The sequence below is a fragment of the Lissotriton helveticus genome, chromosome 4_1 (genome assembly GCF_964261635.1).
Source record: "Lissotriton helveticus chromosome 4_1, aLisHel1.1, whole genome shotgun sequence".
NCBI lineage: Eukaryota > Metazoa > Chordata > Amphibia > Caudata > Salamandridae > Lissotriton > Lissotriton helveticus.
Window position 1 is genome coordinate 162,170,866 of NC_136063.1, and position 24,961 is coordinate 162,195,826.

A 24,961-nucleotide genomic window follows, 5' to 3' on the forward strand; every position below is an offset into this window, starting at 1 on the left:
CCTCAAGCGTGCTGCCAGGCAATTCAATTAGAGGTCAAATACTGAAGGATTTCAACTGGAAGCACTGAAGAAGAGCTGGCGGTGATTGAGGAGAAGAGTGATTCAGGAGCTGCTTCCTGACTGAAGTTTGGCTCTTGTTAAAACAATGCAAATTGTTTAACAATGTCACTTGTTTAAACTTTGCTCCCTATTGCTTTCTTCGCATGACTTGTTATAACTATTATTAGACCCCCAACTACATGACGGAGAAGATTCAAGCATGTGAATTCAACACTGGACAACACTCAATTTATTAACTAGTTGAACCAAGAGTTGTCTGCTGCAGTTCAGTTTTCAAGAGATTTTTTTCTCTATTGACATTTGGATAAGATCCAAAACACTAAAGCTAAAAAGAAAACTCAGGTTCTCTTATTGAGCAGACCGAACTTCCAGTTCTGATATCTGAAGAATGCCTACTATGGGTATCTCTTCTAATTCTGTGGATACTGAATGCAACCCGAGTTATTTTCAGTAAAGCATTGGGATTCTAATTCTACATATACAAAACATTCATAAGTCTGTTTTTCTGCCTCAAAACCCACCGTAACATTCTTCCCCATTTTCCTACTGACTATAGGACGAAGCTCATTCCAAAACATACTATTACCTGCCACTACTACGGAAACTCTGTTTACCTGGGCTTACCAAAGTTTCTTATCTCAAAGCTTCAGGCCCTTCAAAATATGGTGGCAAGGCTGGTACTTGGCCTTTCAGGACAGGACCACATTTCTCCTCATCGGGCCAAGCTCCACGGGCAGTTGATGAAGTAATTGTTTTCAAATGCTTGCATATGTATTATTGTGCCATCAATGTGACTGGTTCTCGTTTTCACCTCGCTTTCAGTGATGCATGATTTCCTAGAATCTTGGCTCAATCTCCAACTTGCTGGCTGTCCTGAAAATTGCATAGGGCCCTTCTGGAGGCAGAGCTCTTTCTATTATTACTCCTCATGCCTGGAATTCTCTGCCCTTGAAGACCATCAGTCATTTCACAAATGTACGAGAGGTATCTATTCACCAAATGTACCTAGCAACTCTATCTCTAACATGTTTGTCCTGTGCAAACTTCAGCGCTGATACAACCCTCAAGGATTCCCTTTGAGCCATATAGCATAGTTCATTCAATCATTCATTTACAATCTAGCTGTCCTTTTAACAAATTGACCACTGCTGCACTATGATGTCAACTATTATTTGAGCTTTTTCTCTGCAGTGTGATGGCTTTAAGTGGTTCTTTGTATCTGAGCTGATCTATTGTGCAAAATTTCCAAAGAAGGTCATCTGTTAATGAATACTTTGGATTTCTGCCACAGATTCCCACATTTGAGCTACTGGTTTTTCATTGTTCATTGGGTACCAGCGGGCACAGTGAAATAGTCAATCCTTGCCATATCACCTAGATGTCTTTCAGTGTAGCAAATGTAAGCTCAAGAGTTTGCCCTTTCAATGAGTGGGACCCTGAATTAATTTGTAAAACTCATGAGTGAAACATTTTAATAACACATTTTCAGTGGCTTGGAGATGTGGCTTTTTGACTTGCGGTCTATTGGCATGTTAACAGCCAGATCTGAGATGGCGTCTGTAAAGAGGGACAGATGGCTAATTGGGTAGTAAGTTAACACAAATTACACACGGGTTTCATTGCAAGAATGTGCATTGACAAGCGCAGCAATTCATATAATAATGTGGGCTTGTGTGAAATCATTTTAACACAAATCAATGCCTTTGATCGGACTGGGACGCTGCCTCCTGCACCACTAAGCCAGTTATTACAAAAATATACACTCAACAGGTGTATGCTTGAGTAGCTATTAGTCAAGTCCATGCTATAAACATCAAGTTAAGATCTTACTCTAAAATTAAATCTAGAATGTTGATTTTTATTTTCTGACAGATACAATAACATTTTAGGCAAGCCTGTACATTTTCTTGAATAAGATGATTATTGTCAGTTGTGTCTGAAGATTGTAAAAGTAAATGTTTGAGCTAAGTGGAGCACTAATGCTGATGGTTAGTGTGGCAGGCTGGGATAAGGTTTGCAAACCAAGAAGACAGCTAGAGCTGTGAGAATCATGAGCACTGAAATGTGTATGCTGCAAAGACATGCCAGTGTACTCAGATGGATTTGCCTCAGCAGCACCAATAAGGAGGATTAAGGCAAAATCATAGGGTACATGGTTAATTCTAAGGTGGGCCAGCAATCTGAAGTCAAAAGCGTGGCATGAGGACCTCGCCTGGAGTGGGATAACATGGACAACTATTCCTAGCCAGTAGGAAACATCCTTAAAACAGTTATGAAAAAACTAGATAGTTCTATTAACATACTAATTTGTGTGCCATCGGCGTAGTTCATAAAATTAATTCCATGGCTACGAATTAATTCTTGTCAGAGGCTTCAAATAGATGTTAACCCCTTCGATGCTCATGACGTAACCCAGCCGTCATGAGCCATGGGTGGCCTGTGCGCATGACAGCTGGGTTTCGTCACGCCCACGCCCACGATTGGAATGTCCAACACCGGGCTGGAATTCCTGCCGCAGGCAAGGTGTTAAACAAAGTAGTACTAAGGAAAGAGCCCTGAGGGATTCCCTGTCCTGCTTCTCTGAACCGGGGTATAAAAGGAGGCAGATGGATATCTTGTGTCCTGCCACCCAAATAGGACGAAAAACACTTAAGGGGCCGCACCTTGAATACCTTCACTTTGCCTAGAAATTAAGATGTAATGATTTACTGTATCAAAGGCAGCAGACAAGTCTAGTAGCACCTTATCAGCTGTGAAATCAAGCAGATTTTCAAAAACGTCTTCCCTTCAGCACCCAGATAATGAAGTTGAAGTGAATTTTTCTTTTCAAACTTTAGATTTGAGCCAAACACTCTCAAATAATTTGCAAACACCCTTTTCCACTTCTGCCACCCACGAGATAGTTCTCCCATAGAAATTAAAGAAAACTTTAGCATCTTTGATATAAACTAGGCGGTCAACCTAAAATCTGGGGAACCGGGTTCGAGTCTGGCTGGGGTGCTCAACATCCTGAGATTCTGGGCAAATCACTTAATCTCCCTGTGCCTAACAAAAACAAACAAACAAACAAAAATGAATGTGTTCTCATGTAACACAACTGGTGCTCTGATACCCGAAACCTACAGGTCAATACCTGGGCTGAGTATGCGTAGTGGTGCTCCACATAGTTCCACGGAGTAAAAAAAAACTCTGCGGCGCTCGCTCTGCTCCGGTACCACAAAAACAGTGTAACATTCTTTTAAAAACACCACCTACCTTGTCTTCTGCCTGCCCTCCTCCTTGCCGCGGTGTCTCCCTTCTTCGAGCGTCCTCCTCCTTGCAACGCTCTAGGTATTATGTCATGAGTGAACTTTTAATGGGGCTGGCCTTGTACTCAGCTCTGCCACAGAGTCGGAGTTTTGTCCACCTTTGTGTTCCCAACAGAGCACGGAGTTGGTAAAACGCCGCAATCTCCACTGGCGGTGCGGAGTACGACGCCCAGGCATATAATAAAACTCAGTGAAAAACGAAAAAGACAAAACGGGAAAATAAATACTCTAGATAAGGATATATATACATATATATATATAAAAAGAAAACCACTTTAAAGACAATGAAAATAATAACATGACAAACCCTGGTGAATGATGTTATGGTTAAGCAGTACCAACACCAATATCTGACAAGATGCTTGAGGGCCTCCTAAACGGAAATATTTAGTTAATACTGCTATTTGATTAACGTGTGTGGAAACAACAGCAATCAAACAGGTGGATCTAAGCAAAGCCTGCATCGTATGTAGGAAATACTTCCTGTTAGCAGATCCACAATGTGACAAGATGATGGCTATTCTCGAGATACAAGAATTAGGAGTCTGGTATCTGTGATCCATGTTCCTTAAAAAAATTGATGGTATCCCTCCTGAAATTTACAGGCCACTGCGGCTCACCTCAGGTTGAATACGTGAAGGCAGCTGCTCTTTCTCCCAAGTGCATGGCCTATCAGAGACACCGAAAGACAATGGCACTGCAGGCAGAGGGCAGAGCCAATCACAAAGACAGCTGTCCTAGCTCCAGAAATCATCGCGATAGGTGAGGACAGTACTGCTGTAGAACACAGGCAGGAAGAAGAAACAAGAACTTAGGGGTTTATTGACACGCCTCTTGCACCACCGGTACATCATATTAACCCCTTCCATGCTCATGACGGAACGGTTCCGTCATCAGCGTTGGTGCTCCGGTGCTGATGACGGAACATTTCCGTCATGAGTCAATGTGATTTATGACCCTTCAGCACTGCAGCGAAATTCGCGCAGCACTGAAGAGGTTAAAAGTGACGCACTAGCGGCGCAATGGGGGACTCAGAGGGTATTTTCGCACAATGGAACGGGCCACCAGGTGCGATTAGGGAGTAGTTAGGGTAGTTTGGGGAGCGTGAGTGAATCTATTTATAGAGGTTGGGTGGGAAAACACTTGCGTCGGAGGGCGTCGTGCCTAAGAAAACTGCTAAGGAGTTTTGTCTAATACACCACTTATCGTGGGCTGAAGGTACATCAGTTAATGACTTTATCCCACAAGCACACTCTAGTGTGTCATATGCATCAGTGGATGATGCATTGAAGCTGGTCAGATCAGCTGGGAGAGCTGCAGAATAGGCGAAAAGTGATATACAGTCAGCCTTTCGTCTTTTGCCCATTCATCCTAGTGATTTTGAACTCTTAGGTATGCATTTCAATGGCACATTCTATATAGATAAAGTGCTTCCTATGGGCTGTTCAATATCATGTGCTCTATTCAAGACATTTAGCATTTTCTTGCAATGGTGTTTTACACAGCTTAGTGGTCATGAGCTTATTTTTCACTATCTTGAAGATTTTAGGTTCATTGGTGTGAGCAACACTGACCAATGCCACAAGGCTTTTGCACAATTTTCAGGTGATGGCTCAGGATCTTGGTTTATCTTTGGTACCGGGCTACCAGCTGAGAAAGTTTAGGCGATAACGTATTTCTTGTTGTCTGTGATCAATGAAAAGAAACTGGAGCTCAGAAAGGTGCAGAGATTATTGGGTTATTTGAATGTTGCATGTAGAGTGGTCAGGGCAGGCAGAACCTTTTGTAGGTGTTTAGGTGTGTCCATGTGCAGTGCCTATCTCCCTCATCACAGAGTGCGTATGTCCATGGCTATCAGGGCTGACCTTCACATCTGGTTGAAGTTACTTGCAGATTTTAATGGAGTATCTTTGTTCTTTGCGGATGAAGATATGATCTGGCAAATACAAATATTCTCTGATGCGTCTGGTGCAAAAGGCTTTGGAATATTCTAGGAAGGTCGTTGGTGTGCTGAAATTTGGCCGGTGCATTGACTGAAGCAAGGTCACAGCATAGTCTTCTTAGAGTTCTTCCCTTTGCTAGTGGCATTGTTTGTCTGGGGAGAGGAATTCAAGAATAGACCAGTCCTTTTCAATGTAGATAATTTGGCTGTGGTTGAGTTGATGAACAAGCAGAAGGCATGGGATTTGAGAGTTTTACGGCTGTTACGTGTCTTTATGCTGAAATGTTTGCAACTTAACATTGTTTTTAAAGCGAGACACATTCCTGGAGTTAATAACAGTATATTGTTTTCAGTGGAAGAAATGCTGAAGTCTGGCACCTGGGGCAGAAATCAACAAGACTCAGATCCCACGGTGCGTTTGGGCCTGGGGGAGTGAGGATAGTCGGCTGGTAGAGAACTCAGTTGCAGCATCCACTCGAAGAAGTTATCAACAAGCTTGGAAAGAATTCATAAGTTATGGTAACAATGTTGCTCAGGCTGGGAGGATGGTCAATGAAGAGCAGTTGTTATTAGGTTTCGTGCTGCAGTTGATAGATAAAGGTCTCTCACACACTACTATTTCAGGAAAATTTCCTTTTATGGGCAGTTGTGGTGGGGTAGAGATCCGATGGGAGGAGTGCTGGTGAAAAAAGTTTTTAAAGGTTTAAGTAGGGAACAGAGCGGTAAAAAACTTGCGTGAACCAGTGACTTTTGAGCTGTTACAACAAATGTTGTTACAGTTGCCATTTTGCTGTTATGACGATTTTTAGAATGTTACAAATTTAGATTATGCATTTTGTGGTACTTTTTTCGGGGCATTTAGAGCGTCTGAGTTGTTGGGCTTAAGAAGTATACGTAGCAACAAAGTTTTTTTAGAGCAACAAAGATTAAGGATATGGTTGAGGGCATCTAAGACAGATCAATAAAGCAGGGGTAAATGGATGTCCTTGAACAAAAGCGGGAATGGGATCATTTTCAAACTTCCAGGTTTTTCACACCAGGGGACATTTTTTGCCACGCTAATTGAAAAAACTATTTCTATTGCACATCTATTAGCAGTAATAAGAAAGGTGATTAGCAGGTTGGGTAAGAATCCTATGCTTTTTGGCATACACTCTTTTCGAATTGGGGCTGCAAGACTGGGTTGGTCATGGTCAGATATTGGTAGAATTGGGAGCTGGAAATCAAAATGTTGCGAAAAGTATGTTAGAAAAATATTTGTTGTATCTCTGTGTTTGTATTGTTGCTAATATTTGTGTTTCTACCTAGGTTGTGTGCAAGGGCTTTTATCGGGAAAGACGAAAACTTGGATAGTGGGGCATTCCTTCCTAAAGTGGGCATCTTTATACGCTGAACAGCAGATTTATGGCAGATCTCTTGGACTTCCAAGTGTTAGTCACAAGGTGGTCTGGAAAGGAAAAGGGGGAATGCGTTGTGGGGGTTTGTGTCATACATTGTCTCTTATGTGCTCTAGCAGGGATTCCCATGATGTGTTGATCATTCATCCAGGTGAAAATGATTGGGAAATGTATCAGGTCTGACCTCAATAAAGCAAATGAAGCTGGATTTGGCTGTTATAAAAAATATCTGGGGGGGTATTACTGTAATTTTGACGGAATTTATAACTTGTCAACATTGGAGAAGAGCACGAAGTCATGCAGCTATGGAGAAAATGAGACGTAAACTCGATAGAGCTATGAGAGTTTTTTGTGGCACTTGCGGATTACAGTTTTATCTCATTGAAATATAAAAAATACAAAGGGGCATCTTTTTCGGGATGATGGAGTTCATTTATCACAAATGGGGCAAGCATATTATTTACTGGAATTGAGAGACTTTATTGCAAAAATATGGAATGAAAATGTATGGTATTCCAGCAGAATTTCATAACGTTTCTCATTACATTACTATGGATTGGTGGGGACAGGAAAACTCTTCGGTTTTCCTGGGTGGCAGGAATTTTTTGGGGGGTGGAGAGTCTTGAGCGGCCTTATCCATCCCTCAAGGGGGTAGGGGAGAGTACAGAACACGGAGAAAGGGAAGGAAAATGATGGGGTTTTCTTTAACATGAGTACAGTTCTTTTGAGGATGCTTGGTAACCAGTGGGGTTTATGTTTTGAAGCTATGTTAAGCTGTTTTTGGGGACTGCCTTACGATCTAATTGTAATGTTGTGTTATTTCAAATTCATGCTATGCACCTGTCTTAATAAAGTGGCCTTTTTTGCTAAATACAGAAGTCGTGGGACGTGTTATTGTGCGAGGGGCTTGTATTGTAAATAGCCCCTAAGTTCTCTTCACTTCATGGTGCTCCTCCAGCGATCATAACGGCAGGGACAATTTAGGCTGGTGCAGTACCTAATCAAGGAGAAGTGTGAGAAACAGCACCAAAAACAATAAAACATTTGAAGCAATAAGTGTATTCCATAGAAAGTGAAATGCTGGGCCTGAAACAGTTGGTATCTCTAAGGTTGTCGGGCAAATTCAAACAATTCGCAAGCTAGCCTCTTGAGCCCATGACCGAAGCCGAAAATGCTACAAGGTCCTTGCAATAAAAGTCAAATCAATCTGTTCTGGAAGGAAACACAGAACTTTCTGGATGTTGCAGCTTCTTTATTTGCACACAAGAAACTCTGAAAGTCGCCAAAATGTAGCAATCTTACAAATAAAAGAGAGGCCTTACGGATGCCTAAGTACCTCCAATTTTTGGGACAGTTAGAGAAGCTCCATCCACTATCTACTAGCTCCCAGCATCAGTCACGGACCGCTGTGCAGTTCATATAAATTGTAAACCATATACACCATTTGAATAGTTCCGAGAAAGAGAGACATTCTATAAAAAACACAGTGATAGGTCTACAATAAAAGGCTAGAAAGCTACCCTGCTTTCACACATACAGATCCATTTAATTGAAGAAAAGAATTTAGATTTGGAGTCCAAAGAGGTGATTAAAGCAACTAAAAGAGGTGAGGGTCATGACAGTGAGAGACAGAACTTCTGGAAATACTAGGGCATTTCGACGGAGATTTTATGGCACAAAGTGTAGTTTTTTTCACCAGTAATGTTACAGATTTTATTTGTTATACTCTATGATACATGAACAGTTGTGATAGTGAATTTATATATATAATTTTTCTAATAACTAAATTTATCCTTTGGCAAAGACACCCATAGTATTTATAACAAATGCACCCCCTGTGTGCTGGAGGGGCCGAGCTGGCGGTCAGTGAATGGTAACTGAAGCCACAGGAGAGTTTGGAATAGGTGGAGTGCCAGGCCTGCACGAGCTGGCATCACTCAAGCGCTGGCTCTTGTCCAGCTGTGATGACTAGGGATAGTGACGTATGCTTGTTGTTTCAGAACCCAGCCTCCATCCCTATTAATAAAACCAGACTTGTATTCCTCTGGTCTAGCCACCAGCTGACATTGTTTGTACACAGATCCTGACCATGTCACTAGCATGGAGATACTGACTTCACCTGTGACTCTGGCTGTGCACTAGTGACACAGGAGTGCAACTTTCCAGCCCGGCAATTACGGACAGAAAATCACCGATACCTACTCGTAATTATATAGTGATAAATAGCTGAGTTGTTAGAACTGGGGTCACCAATTCCGACACGGTAGCTTGGCGCGAGGCAGGAAGGCACCCGAAGGCAATGTGTAAAGCAGTGGTGCAGCAAACACTCACACTGAGACAGTAACTCGCACGCAATAGAATGACACCACACCAGGTTGTTTTATAAACCAAGACTCTTTATCTCATTTGTAGTTCAGGCAGGTAACACTTCTGGGCACTAGCTAGGGTAGGCAACACCTCCTAGGCATCAATTCACTGAAAAATAACACTTCTGCTATTCAGGGACATTCTAGGCAACATCTCTTATGCAAACATTAGTAGAGGTAACATTCCCCTCTGCACTTCCGGAATGAGGCAACACTTTGGTGGGCATGAATAGAGCATCAACACATTTCCCAGATAGGGGGACATCAAAGTAACATGCACAACATTCATTAGGTTCTCCTCTTAATAAGGCAAGATTTCCTGTAGGCACGGTCATCAAGTTACACTTCAGGGGCACGCATATAACATCATCAACTTAGCTCTTGTAGCCTATGGTGAATATCAGCACTCAGCATTGTTAATGGCAGTTCCTCTTGAGAGGGGCCGGTTGGTAAACTCCTCGGTTCCCAGGAGCCCCTGGGGACACCTCTATGGCTATCTTGCAAGGGGCCTCCCCGGGGGGGGCGTAGGCCCCAAAGCCCCACAACTCACCGTGGAAGTTCTGCCAGGGTCCCCTAGGCAGGCCGGCCCAGGCAGATGTAGGGCGCCTCTGCCTCAGTCGGCCTGCTTCTCCGCTCCACTCGGGGCTCTGACTAGGCAGGGGCGGATTTCTCCTCGGTGTTGCTGGGAAGTTAACCATGGGGCTCTCTCTGTCAGCGGAGCCCCTCCCGAGACCGTCAGAACCACTCTCGGGCTTCCTCGCGGCCCTGGGCCAAATCCGGTTGCGGTCTGCTGGGGGCCGGCTGCGGGAACCAATGGGAATGCGGCTTCCGGTGGGTACGGCCGCAAGAACCAATGGGTGCGCGACTGGCAGGGGGCACGGCCGATGACGCGGCCGGCGCCCCAGTCATGTGACGACACCCTCTCTGCCTTCTCCGCCCAGCGCGGCCTTCTCCGCTACCGCGGCGGCCCTCCCCCGGCTTCGGGGCCCGTAGCGATGACTTCGGGGCAAAAACTGATTTCTCCCATGAGGTGCCGCGGCAGTGATATCTGGGCCCCAAGGCGCGTTCAACGGTAGCGCCCCACTTAAGGCACACACACGCTCGAAGCGCCTGCAGCGCTTTGGGACTTCGATGACTTCTTCAGTTTGCGCGCTTCCTGACACAGCGCTGAAAGGCAGGTACCTGGGCTGCGGCAGTGATTGGGGGCCTGCAGCGCGATTACTCACAGCGCTTGAGTGTCCCAGCATGCAGGGGCACAGCGACATTTAGGCCAAGTCCTGGGCTGCGGCGGTGATTTGGGGGGGCAAATAGCGCTCAAAGGCCACAGCGTGGGGCAGCATCGGTATATTCCTTCCCCATAGCATAGGTGGGCACCGCGCTGACAAGATAGCGCTAGATGGGCACAGCGCTTTACCTTTTGATCCCCCAGCAGCAGCTCTCACAGGGTCCCTAGCACTTTGGGAGGATGGCAGGTTTCAGGTTCACAGCGCTAGTTGTTAGCAGGTCTAGTGGCAGGTTCTTGATTGCAGTATCTTGGGAGACAGGTAGGGGTTGAGTTGGCAGGCATAAAAGATTTGCTGCTTCCCTGCAGCACTCTGGAGTTGATCCCCTGGGTTTCCCCCTCACTGGGCAAGGTCAGCAGGCTGGCAGAGTCCCTCAGCTATCTTGGGTACAGCGGGGCCTAAGCTCAGGCAGTCTCAGTAGTCTAGACCAAACCGCCTATACTCCGGCAGAGGTTCCCCCAGGTCCAGTGGTGCCCCAACTAACTAGTCAGGTTTCCCTCCTTTCCTCTTATACCCCTAGGTCAGGTGACCCTCCTCTAAAGGCGGCAAAGCATAACTCCTCCCTGGGCTGGAAGGTTCCAGGAGCTTCTACATGTCTGTCTATGAGACAAAAAGGCGGGACGGCAAGGATACAGTAGCAGTATGTCCCAGCCTCCTCCTAACTACTGGTGCGTGCATGTACAATGGCCACTCCGCAGTAGCAGGGGCCTGTGGCAGCCATGTTATTAGGAGAAAGCACCTGCACCTCAGCACTGTTTGGCAGTGGCAAGGCGCCCAGAGGCCTAGGTCCATCAAATGGTGGCAAAAATGAGGCGCAAAGGGAAAAACTGTGGGGTGAGACCACCCTAGGGCTGACTGGTCTAACAGAGATACAGACAGTTAGTAACAATTTCCTCTTTTCAATCACACCCCAAAAGTGAAAGTAGCTACCAAGCCCTTTTTTAGGGAACAATAGTAGATGGACAAAGAGTGGAAGGAGACAGAACAGAGGGTCAGACAAAGGGAGAGGGCGGAGAGCAGGCGGATTTATCTGCAGGAATCACACTGGAAAATACAGACTCTGAGACTGTTTCACAGGTGGTAAAAGCCCCCAAACAGTCCCATAACACCTGTTTGTAATTATTCGAAGGACACTTTCTCTCAGACTGAAATGCCGCTTTTGAATAAGGGCCTGTTCTTTCGTACCTACTACACTACCTAATTCCTATAACATCAAAATGCAATTGCACCATTTCTTCCACAAAGTTCACCTAAAATACTACTTTGTAAAACGTTCCCAGCACAGGAAAGTATTCTTGAAAACGCACAAATGATTATGATAGATGTTAATAAGATTTTAAACTCTCGACAATACATTGAGTTTAATACCACCAGGGATGAACATCTAGCACTTAAGAACTTAATACTTGTAGAAATAACAAACGGATAGCTATCAAACCCACAGAGAAAGATGGTGTTGTCGTAATACAGGATACCATGAACTATGTAGCTGAAAATGTAAAACATTCTCAGTACCTGAACATTACATAAAGCCACCATGAGATCCCATCAAGGAAATAGCTGGCAAAATCTTTGTTAGAACAACATATTTAGTAACCATTTCACATCCTTTATAAAGAACTAAACGTCAGGCAATCAGGCTACAGCACTCTGTTAGCCACTCCTCTCAGGGACTACCATTCTTTAGATTTTCAACACAAGTGTTTATAATAACTTGACAGGCAGGCCCGGACTGGCCGTTGTGGGCACCGGGCAATCCCCCGGTCATCCGCAAGGGTGGGGGCCGGTTTTGGGCTCTGGGGGCCGTTTTTGTTGCAGAGCCGTTTTTGCAGCATAGCTGCAAAATCGGCCCTGTAACAAAATCGGCTAAAAAGAGGCCCTGGCAAAGCGCTCGCCCCCCTCCCGCCCGGGGGGCGGGGGGCCGGCCGAGCACTTTGCCAGGGCCGGTTTTGGTTCCCAGTCCGGCCCTGTTGACAGGTAGAACTGGTGAACCTCTAAGGGAAGAAGGGTGGATTGCAAGTGAATCTATGAAAGATGCCAATACTGTAGAACTATAGTTACAGGCAAGTAGGGTTTTTTCTTCTCAAGTATTGGATCTTTCATAGATTCACATGCTTGAATCAGGATAATAAGCAGTTGATAATACATACATTAATATTGTTAACATACATCGAAAAAGTGGATGGCGGGCAGATATAAAACGGTGCACATTCCTATATGGCTCACCTCAATTGAATACATGCTTTAAAACTGCTTGGCCCACTGCTGCGTATTCTGTATCATTGAGTCCAGGCAGTAAAGCTGGATGAATGTGTGTACATTTTTCCAGGTTGCTGCTCTACTGATGTCTTATATAGACACACCAGCAAAAAGAGCAGTCGACGTAGACAAACTCCTTGTCGAATGCGCTCTCACTAATCCAGTCAAAGGTCTACCTATTTTATTATGGCAACAAACTATCGCTGCTAAAATCCCAAGTGATCTGCTTTGTTTTGAGAAGGCAAGGCCTTTAAGAGAATTGCCATATGTTACCTATAATTTGTCCATTCTCCTGAAGGCACTGATTTTATCAATATAAAATGTTATGCATTGTTTAACATCTAAAGTATGTAGTGTTCTCTCTGCTAAAAGTTCTGAAAACCCCTTTTATGAACTCTTTTATAATTCTTTTTGACCACAAAGATGAAATATTCAAATATCCCCTATAATGAGATATGGCTGCCAAATGCACCATAACAGAGGACTTAGACAGACCAGATTTTGATACATCTACTAGATATGGTAGTTTCTCAGAAGTTGCAATTAGATTGGAAATAATATTGTTGTCCTTGCACAATAAACAAAAATGTTTCCACTTGAACTGATAAGTTGCATTAATTGAATCTGCTCTGGCTTTAGCTAGAATTTGTCTACAGTCCTGTGGAATATCTAGATGCAAAATTTCAGGAGCCATACTTGATGACCTTTTTGTCTCAAATAGGCTGCTACTGCAGCTAATAATTCTAGCAGCTGATTTTAGTCCAAAGAAGAGAGCTTTGAAATGGGAAATGGTGATGGCTGCTGCCCACTTTGGATCTCAGAAACGTTGATGTTTTGGATGTATGGTAATATGAAAGTAAGCATATTGGAGATCCTATTTTGTCATACAAGCCCCATGAGTAAGGAGCTGTAGAATCTCTTGCAACATAACCATATGAAAAGACTGCTTTTTGAGGTAATTATTCAATTTTCTTAGATTCAATATAGATCTCAATTCTCCGATTTCTTTCTTATCAGGAAAAATCAGGAACAGAAACCTACATCTTTCTGAAAAAAGGTTACCTCTTTATAGCTCCCTTGTTCAATATTGCGATTATTTCCAATTGCAATAAATGAAGATGGGTGGGTGTTCTTCATTGAGGCAGAGTATGAGTAGGGTTTTGGATAAACTCCAAAGTTTGACTGATCCGTACAAGATCTAAGAGCCAATGGTCTGTTGTAATAAGATTCCATTTTGAGAAGTAATTAGTTATATGTCCTCCTACTGCCTTCTGTTTTGTCAGTTTTGTGGCAGGCGCCTGTGACCTATCATTGTCTTCAGGCCAGGTCCTTAGCTTGAGGTCCTTGCTTCCTTCCAGGAGCTTGCTTTGAGCAGGCCGCTGAAGGTGGACGACGTTATTGTTGTTGTTGATATTAATACTGCTGACAAAAAAGGTTTTGGTGAAACTGATGTACTTGATATCTGTAAGACTGAAAGCCTGCTCTGTAGGAAACCTGCCTTCTTCCTCTAACCCCTGGAAAGTGCTGACACTTTCGTCATATAATACAAAGCAACCTAATTTTAATCAATCAGATTGTTTGTTTTTTTATTTCATTTTTCTGGAGTTGCTGTGGATGTTTTGAAACATAAAAGGCTGTGGAATGTGACCTGTCCCCTGCCTCCTGCCCCCTGAAAAAAGTGACTTTTCTATGAGAAATTTTGAAGACTATTAAGAGGCGGAACCTCATAATGCTCCCAATGTAAGTAATTGTACATTTCTCCCGGATAACTAGGTCTATGTATGTATAGTGTGCATAATAATGAAAACAATACATCTCTTTATAATTCAACGGATTCAAATAAGGATCTTCATTGCTCAAGGTGGTGCCTGCCTGTAAATAAGATATTATTCAATACTGTCTTTTATCCCAGTCATCTGAAATAGAGCTGGGAATAATCACACAATTAATTGAAACTTTCAACACATATGGTAGCTGCAATGTCTCAGTCGGTCCCATCCTTTATTAAGGAACCTTTTCCCAGGCAATGCCCTTGGGCACTCGATAAGCTGTGATATTTCCATCTTAGAGATCTTGTCGAATTATGTGGGATCGAAGATGAGGTTGCAATTCCTGAACCACAAGATGTGCACTGCGGGAGGATTTGCGCCATGGTTAATCGGTTAAAGTGAAAGCGCGGTATGGGGAACCTTCATCCAAAAAGGAAAAAGAAAAAAAGGTGCTGTAGCACAGCCACTAAACTGAAAGCACACTGTGCGGTAAATTAAATTAATAAACGTGGCTGCAAAAGTGAAAGCAGGCAAGGCAGTAAATTAAATAAATAAAAAAGCGCAGCCGCTAAAGTGAAAATTAAATAAATACATTACTAATAACAATATAAAAGCGGGCGGTATGCTGCGACAACGTGGGTGGAATAGGGGAAGATCAGTAAAGAACTAGTGCTCACGGACTACATAAAGCAGACCGTGTAACAACACAAGTAAAAAGTTCAGTCCTTATGGGAAGTCACAAATGCAGACATGGCAGTACCAATGAGGGACTATTAAGCCTATTCGCGAATGAAAAGCAACGATTTCGAAGGGACAGTAACAGGAGCCAATTGAAAAGAATGGACAAAGCTTCTATTTCATACCTCAATACAACATGCCTCGCAGAGCATGCGCTGCCTAGGCTCGAACTAATAACGCACCGAGCCATCAAGAGGTATAGATACTGGTAAGATAACAGAGTCACTGACTCGCCTGCTGTGTAGGTCTGAGTGCCACCTGCAAGTCAGTGGTCGGAATCCCAGTGTGTCAAGCCTGCCATTCGCTCGTAATGTTCAAATGTACTGGTTGAGGCCATTAGTAGCAAGACGGTTATTTAGCACTTGCAAGCATGGTGACTGTTGGCAGTAAGCACTATTTATTCATTGCAGGTATTTTATGGCTGCCACAAGGGCCACAGAGCGTTGTACAGGGGCAACAATAAGGTCATATAATGGTATAAATAGACTGAACACATAAATGCCGTAGAAGCTTTGCCCAAAAAGTCACTGCCCTTTTCAGAGCTATTTTCTCAGCATTAACATGGGCTAATCAAATATTGCAAAACTAAACCTGCTTCTAGACCCTTCATATTGATGGTGTACACAAGCACAGGGTCACAGGACATATTTTCGCTACACATTGATCCAACAGAACCCTCAGTCAAGTGGTTAAATATGTGCATGACAAGGGGTGTGGTTTGGCACCAGCTAAACTGGCCGCGTTACTAAAGAGCTCTGCGGTGGCCCTCCGTGCCTCCTTCAAAAATCCGAATGAATCCACCCTGCTCTGCCTCTCACAGCAAAACGGGGGTTCAGTGGAGCAAGCAACTGCCAGAGAGCCGTTGGGGGTGGGGAAGACACGCCCAGAAGCGACCGATGTGACAGGAGCCTGCGCCGATACGAGACATCGCCGGAGACGAGCTAGGCAGTGCCGGAATGTAGGCTGAACGGCAACAGCTGGGAGCGGGCATCCCTGGAGTGAAATGGTTCCGACCTTAGGTCAGCGGAGGAGGTCACAAACGGGAACCCACCGAAGTCTTTTGGATAATCTCCCCCCCTCATCCTCAACCGCCTGATAGTGAGTGTGGGCGGGGCCCGACGGTGCTGAGAAGAGAGACGCTGCTGGGACGGTGAGCTCCTGCTGACGTCCCGGAGGGAGGGAGGTGGAAGAAGCTACACTGCGGATACCGATTCAAAAGGGGGTGGTGATGGACAGAGTATCTGAATTAAGCAGAACACTCCTACCCAGTCAAAAGATCAGGGCTTGATCCATCACATTTTTTAGCTCACTGCACCATCCCAGTTAAGAACCTGGCTACATGCAAATTAGTCTGGCCCTGGCCCAGTGCATCATGGGAACAGGACAGACCAAACTACCAAGCCAAATCTTTACTGGAAAGGAAACAAGCTTCCGGGGACCGGTTTCTGGCATTACAGCCGTCTTCGGCCCGGATTGCTTGAATCCTGATGGTGCAGTGAGCAAGGGACTCACATCTGAGCATACCCTTCCACACTTGTGGTGGCCAAAACGATTCAAAAGGGGGTGGTGATGGACAGAGTATCTGAATTAAGCAGAACACTCCTACCTAGTCAAAAGATCAGGGCTTGATCCATCACCGTTTTTTAGCTCACTGCACCATCCCAGTTCAGAACCTGGTTACATGCAAATTAGTCTGACCCTGGCCCAGTGCATCATGGGAACAGGACAGACCAAACTACCAAGCCAATTCTTTACTGGAAAGGAAACAAGCTTCCGGGGACCGGTTTCTGGCATTACAGCCGTCTTCGGCCCGGCTTGCTTGAATCCTGATGGTGCAGTGAGCAAGGGACTCACATCTGAGCATACCCTTCCACACTTGTGGTGGCCAAAACGATTCAAAAGGGGGTGGTGATGGACAGAGTATCTGAATTAAGCAGAACACTCCTACCCAGTCAAAAGATCAGGGCTTGATCCATCACCGATTTTTAACTCACTGCACCATCACAGTTCAGAACCTGGCTACATGCAAATTAGTCTGACCCTGGCCCAGTGCATCATGGGAACAGGACAGACCAAACTCTCAAGCCAATTCTTTACTGGAAAGGAAACAAGCTTCCGGGGACCGGTTTCTGGCATTACAGCCGTCTTCGGCCCGGCTTGCTTGAATCCTGATGGTGCAGTGAGCAAGGGACTCACATCTGAGCATACCCTTCCACACTTGTGGTGGCCAAAACGATTCAAAAGGGGGTGGTGATGGACAGAGTATCTGAATTAAGCAGAACACTCCTACCCAGTCAAAAGATCAGGGCTTGATCCATCACCGTTTTTTAGCTCACTGCACCATCACAGTTCAGAACCTGGCTACATGCAAATTAGTCTGACCCTGGCCCAGTGCATCATGGGAACAGGACAGACCAAACTCTCAAGCCAATTCTTTACTGGAAAGGAAACAAGCTTCCGGGGACCGGTTTCTGGCATTACAGCCGTCTTCGGCCCGGCTTGCTTGAATCCTGATGGTGCAGTGAGCAAGGGACTCACATCTGAGCATACCCTTCCACACTTGTGGTGGCCAAAACGATTCAAAAGGGGGTGGTGATGGACAGAGTATCTGAATTAAGCAGAACACTCCTACCCAGTCAAAAGATCAGGGCTTGATCCATCACCGTTTTTTAGCTCACTGCACCATCCCAGTTCAGAACCTGGCTGTATGAAAACTAGTCTGACCCTGGCCCAGTGCATCATGGGAACAGGACAGACCAAACTACCAAGCCAATTCTTTACTGGAAAGGAAACAAGCTTCCGGGGACCGGTTTCTGGCATTACAGCCGTCTTCGGCCCGGCTTGCTTGAATCCTGATGGTGCAGTGAGCAAGGGACTCACATCTGAGCATACCCTTCCACACTTGTGGTGGCCAAAACGATTCAAAAGGGGGTGGTGATGGACAGAGTATCTGAATTAAGCAGAACACTCCTACCCAGTCAAAAGATCAGGGCTTGATCCATCACCGTTTTTTAGCTCACTGCACCATCCCAGTTCAGAACCTGGCTACATGCAAATTAGTCTGACCCTGGCCCAGTGCATCATGGGAACAGGACAGACCAAACTACCAAGCCAATTCTTTACTGGAAAGGAAACAAGCTTCCGGGGACCGGTTTCTGGCATTACAGCCGTCTTCGGCCCGGCTTGCTTGAATCCTGATGGTGCAGTGAGCAAGGGACTCACATCTGAGCATACACTTCCACACTTGTGGTGGCCAAAACGATTCAAAAGGGGGTGGTGATGGACAGAGTATCTGAATTAAGCAGAACACTCCTACCCAGTCAAAAGATCAGGGCTTGATCCATCACTGTTTTTTAGCTCACTGCACCATCCCAGTTCAGAACCTGGCTACATGCAAATTAGTCTGACCCTGGCCCAGTGCATCATGGGAACAGGACAGACCAAACTACTAAGCCAATTCTTTACTGGAAAGGAAACAAGCTTCCGGGGACCGGTTTCTGGCATTACAGCCGTCTTCTGCCCGGCTTGCTTGAATCCTGATGGTGCAGTGAGCAAGGGACTCACCTCTGAGCATACCCTTCCACACTTGTGGTGGCCAAAACGATTCAAAAGGGGGTGGTGATGTACAGAGTATCTGAATTAGGCAGAACACTCCTACCCAGTCAAAAGATCAGGGCTTGATCCATCCCCGTTTTTTAGCTCACTGCACCATCCCAGTTCAGAACCTGGCTACATGCAAATTAGCCTGACCCTGGCCCAGTGCATCATGGGAACAGGACAGACCAAACTACCAAGCCAATTCTTTACTGGAAAGGAAACAAGCTTCCGGGGACCGGTTTCTGGCATTACAGCCGTCTTCTGCCCGGCTTGCTTGAATCCTGATAGTGCAGTGAGCAAGGGACTCACATCTGAGCATACCCTTCCACACTTGTGGTGGCCAAAACGATTCAAAAGGGGGTGGTGATGGACAGAGTATCTGAATTAAGCAGAACACTCCTACCCAGTCAAAAGATCAGGGCTTGATCCATCACCGTTTTTTAGCTCACTGCACCATCCCAGTTCAGAACCTGGCTACATGCAAATTAGTCTGACCCTGGCCCAGTGCATCATGGGAACAGGACAGACCAAACTACCAAGCCAATTCTTTACTGGAAAGGAAACAAGCTTCCGGGGACCGGTTTCTGGCATTACAGCCGTCTTCGGCCCGGCTTGCTTGAATCCTGATGGTGCAGTGAGCAAGGGACTCTCATCTGAGCATACCCTTCCACACTTGTGGTGGCCAAAACGATTCAAAAGGGGGTGGTGATGGACAGAGTATCTGAATTAAGCAGAACACTCCTACCCAGTCAAAAGATCAGGGCTTGATCCATCACCGTTTTTTAGCTCACTGCACCATCCCAGTTCAGAACCTGGCTACATGCAAATGAGTCTGACCCTGGCCCAGTGCATCATGGGAACAGGACAGACCAAACTACCAAGCCAATTCTTTACTAGAAAGGAAACAAGCTTCCGGGGACCGGTTTCTGTCATTACAGCCGTCTTCGGCCCGGCTTGCTTGAATCCTGATGGTGCAGTGAGCAAGGGACTCACATCTGAGCATACCCTTCCACACTTGTGGTGGCCAAAACGATTCAAAAGGGGGTGGTGATGGACAGAGTATCTGAATTAAGCAGAACACTCCTACCCAGTCAAAAGATCAGGGCTTGATCCATCACCGTTTTTTAGCTCACTGCACCATCCCAGTTCAGAACCTGGCTACATGCAAATTAGTCTGACCCTGGCCCAGTGCATCATGGGAACAGGACAGACCAAACTACCAAGCCAATTCTTTACTGGAAAGGAAACAAGCTTCCGGGGACTGGTTTCGGGCATTACAGCCGTCTTCGGCCCGGCTTGCTTGAATCCTGATGGTGCAGTGAGCAATAGGAGTGGCAGGGTTTGCTCAGACATGAGTCCCTTGCTCACTGCACCATCAGGATTCAAGCAAGCCGGGCCGAAGACGGCTGCAATGCCAGAATTGGTCCCCGGAAGCTTGTTTCCTTTCCAGTAAAGAATTGGCTTGGTAGTTTGATCTGCCCTGTTCCCATGATGCACTGGGCCAGGGACAGACTAATTTGCATGTAGCCAGGTTCTGAACTGGGATGATGCAGTGAGCTAAAAAACGGTGATGGATCAAGCCCTGATCTTTTGACTTTTTATGAGTGTTCTGGTTAATTCAGATGCTCTGTCCATCACCACCCCTTTTGTGAATCGTTTTGGCCACTATAGGAGTGGCAGGGTATGCTCAGACATGAGTCCCTTGCTCACTGCACCATCAGGATTCAAGCAAGCCGGGCCGAAGACGGCTGCAATGCCAGAAACCGGTCCCCGGAAGCTTGTTTCCTTTCCAGTAAAGAATTGGCTTGGTAGTTTGGTCTGCCCTGTTCCCATGATGCACTGGGCCAGGGACAGACAAATTTGCATGTAGCCAGGTTCTGAACTGGGATGGTGCAGTGAGCTAAAAAACAGTGGTGGATCAAGCCCTGATCTTTTGACTGGGTATGAGCGTTCTGCTTAATTCAGATGCTCTGTCCATCACCATCCCCTTTGTGAATCGTTTTGGCCACTATAGGAGTGGCAGGGTATGCTCAGACATGAGTCCCTTGCTCACTGCACCATCAGGATTCTAGCAAGCCGGGCCGAAGACGGCTGCAATGCCAGAAACCGGTCCCCGGAAGCTTGTTTACTTTCCAATAAAGAATTGGCTTGGTAGTTTGGTCTGCCCTGTTCCCATGATGCACTGGGCCAGGGATAGACTAATTTGCATGTAGCCAGGTTCTGAACTGGGATGGTGCAGTGAGCTAAAAAACGGTGATGGATCAAGCCCTGATCTTTTGACTGGGTATGAGTGTTCTGCTTAATTCAGATGCTCTGTCCATCACCACCCCCTTTGTGAATTGTTTTGGCCACTATAGGAGTGGCAGGGTATGCTCAGATATGAATCCCTTGCTCACTGCACCATCAGGATTCAAGCAAGCCGGGCCGAAGACGGCTGCAATGCCAGAAACCGGTCCCCGGAAGCTTGTTTCCTTTCCAGTAAAGAATTGGCTTGGTAGTTTGGTCTGCCCTGTTCCCATGATGCACTGGGCCAGGGACAGACTCATTTGCATGTAGCCAGGTTCTGAACTGGGATGGTGCAGTGAGCTAAAAAACGGTGATGGCTCAAGCCCTGATCTTTTGACTGGGTATGAGTGTTCTGCTTAATTCAGATGCTCTGTCCATCACCATCCCCCTTTGTGAATCGTTTTGGCCACTATAGGAGTGGCAGGGTATGCTCAGACATGAGTCCCTTTCTCACTGCACCATCAGGATTCAAGCAAGCCGGGCCGAAGACGGCTGCAATGCCAGAAACCGGTCCCCGGAAGCTTGTTTCCTTTCCAGTAAAGAATTGGCTTGGTAGTTTGGTCTGCCCTGTTCCCATGATGCACTGGGCCAGGGACAGACTAATTTGCATGTTGCCAGGTTCTGAACTGGGATGGTGCAGTGAGCTAAAAAATGGTGATGGATCAAGCCCTGATCTTTTGACTGGGTATGAGTGTTCTGCTTAATTCAGCTTAATGTGAATCGTTTTGGCCACTATAGGAGTGGCAGGGTATGCTCAGACATGAGTCCCTTGCTCACTGCACCATCAGGATTCAAGCAAGCCGGGCCGAAGACGGCTGCAATGCCAGAAACCGGTCCCCGGAAGCTTGTTTCCTTTCCAGTAAAGAATTGGCTTGGTAGTTTGGTCTGCCCTGTTCCCATGATGCACTGGGCCAGGGACAGACTAATTTGCATGTAGCCAGGTTCTGAACTGGGATGGTGCAGTGAGCTAAAAAACAGTGATGGATCAAACCCTGATCTTTTGACTGGGTATGAGTGTTCTGCTTAATTCAGATGCTCTGTCCATCACCACCCCCTTTGTGAATCGTTTTGGCCACTATAGGAGGGGCAGGGTATGCTCAGACATGAGTCCCTTGCTCACTGCACCATCAGGATTCAAGCAAGCCGTGCCGAAGACGGCTGCAATGCCAGAAACCGGTCCCCGGAAGCTTGTTTCCTTTCCAGTAAAGAATTGGCTTGGTAGTTTGGTCTGCCCTGTTCCCATGATTCACTGGGCCAGGGACAGACTAATTTGCATGTAGCCAGGTTTTGAACTGGGATGGTGCAGTGAGCTAAAAAACGGTGATGGATCAAGCCCTGATCTTTTGACTGGGTATGAGTGTTCTGCTTAATTCAGATGCTCTGTCCATCACCACCCCCTTTGTGAATCGAACACTGCGGATACCAGCAGGGGAATATCACACTTTACTCTGCACGTGTTTGCAACGCGTGCGATTACCCTGCATTCTTTACTTTGCAAAATCTTTTACAACGCAATCCATTACAACGCAATTTACTATTCTAAGTCCACCAGGCGTTGTAATGGGGAATGCGTTGTAATGGTTTTCAGTGTAAAGCCCCGCGTTGCAAAAGATTTTGCGGAGTAAAAAATGTGGGGTAATGGCATGCGTTGTAAGACAGTTGTCGTAAAGGATGTTTACCCCAGCAGGGGAGTCTGGAGAACAAGTGCCGAGGCCTACCTCTCTGTGGCACTATCCTGATGGAACCCAGTGAGGAGGTAGGGTGCTGAGAGCGCCAGGGGGAGAACAACTAAGTCAGAGACTGGCGCTCCGTCCCTGTAGTTAACTGCCTGCTCTGGATCCACTGGTCCGGGGGCATACTGGACCCACATTGGCTCTGCAACTGGCCTAAATGCTACCTGCAATACCCTGGAGAGTGGAAACTAATAATACTCGACTCTGCTTGATTGACCTTAGGAGAGTGAGAAATAGTGACAATCTGCAAGCACAGGGCAGGACGGTGCAATAAAGAGATGTCATCGAGCAGAGCTGGGTGGGCCATATAAGTCCTGAAATTGTGTCCTGAAGTGCTTAGGCCTAGGGCGGAGTGGTGCGGTGAGCAAGCCGCCTGAGAGGAGTACACTTGAGGCTCCTCAGCCACGCCACCTTAATGGAAGTTCAAGTCCAACGCCTTACCCACCAACAAAAGATAATGGCAGCAAAACTTGAGGACCACGAAGGCTGGGCCCGTAGGAACAACATATGGGTGATGGGGGTCCCGGAAGGGGCAGAGGGCCTGTCTATAGACCTTTTTATGTAGGACCTTATACTGAAACATTACAAACTAAAATACATATCATTTTCTTTTTTAGTTGAGAGAGCACAGAGGGCACCGGTGCCGCCGCCAAGACCGGAGGCCCTACCTAGGACAATTGTTGCTAGAATACTGAATTATTGAGACGCTATACTTCAGGCTGCATGTCTCAAAAGTGACCTGCCCTATGAAAATGCACTGATCCAGTTCTAGCCAGATTTTACTCTCATAGTGCAGCGACGCACATTCGACGAGGCAAATCGAGCACTCCGGGCCAAAGGCCTCAATTATATGATGCTGTTCCCGGCAAAGTTCAGGGTGTTGGACAATGGCAAATCGTGGTACTTTACAGAGCCCAAAGAAGTATGGGATTGGCTGGAAAACAAGCAAGGAAGCAAGCAACGTCGACAATGAGAATGGCGAGGCAGCAATAAGGAAGGAGGGGATGACTCACATGGAACACAAGAAGCAGCTTCAAGTGGAAGTCCTTCCTTGGAGCCTCACCCAAAGTGCCCAGCCCGCTGATGGCTTCCAACACAAGCAACCATTAGTCTTATCCTGTGGACCTGAGCCATAGAGAGGCAAACCGCAATGACAAAACGGTCCTCACCGACTCTTGATCAGGATGAACCGAAGACTGCGATATGAACTCATCTACATTTTAAGGTTCCGTAAGTGCAACGTCTCCAATATGCAAGTGTGGGGATGGTTAAAATTCTGGACACTAGATAAATCCAGGGGGCTTGGGGGGACGGGGGCTGTGGAGGAGCAACAAGAAGCAGCGCCAGCTGACCCCAACACTTAAAGACTGTTTGATTGGGTGACTGTGAGAAGTTGGCCTGATGTGCAGTGTTCACTATTCTAGTGATCACTATATATCAGTCCAAACAACCCTTATTGATGATTGGTTGTAAGTCAACCTTATAGACCAGCTATCCTAGTAGCATGGATACGAGCAGTCTAAGGCTAAGACTCTAGAGGGCGTGTTAAGCCAGCTGTTTTACCATCACATTACCCCTTGAACACCCAGTGAAAGGACACCACACAAGTGTTATGAAAATAAACAATGTATTTATTAGAATCACAACAACCCTGTACTCTTTATGAGGACAGGGTGCTAAGCACACAACAAAACTCTTATGAAAATACTTAAGTTAGCACGTTATACACAAATGCCCGAGGGGCACGAAAAACCATATATTCTAAAAGTGGAATGCGAGATTACTAGCAGGTAAGTACAGTACTAATAGGCTTTGGAATCGCTAGGACTTGTCTAGGGAATCATTAGATTACTTCTAGGAGACCTAGGGGACTCGGGTGCAGAGTGTGCACTCTCACGCGGGATGCGGGACAAAGTCTATGGAAGCTAGAATTCACAAAGTTAGTGTTCACGGGCGAACCCGACCTGGTAGGGGGAAAACGACAGTGGATCCTGACCCTTGGATAGTGAGGCTATGCTGGGACACCGAAGTGCCGAAGTTACCTAGCCCAGGGGCTGCAGCTGCATAGGTCTGAAAAGACGTCGGGAATCTCGTTGCCGGACCAGGAGCCTGGAAGAAGGAAGTTGCTGGCAGGCGACCAGTGAAGGAAAGTTCGATGGATCCAAGCCTGGATCAAGGAAGAAGGAAACCTGAAAGCAGAGGGGACCAAGTTCTTGAATCACT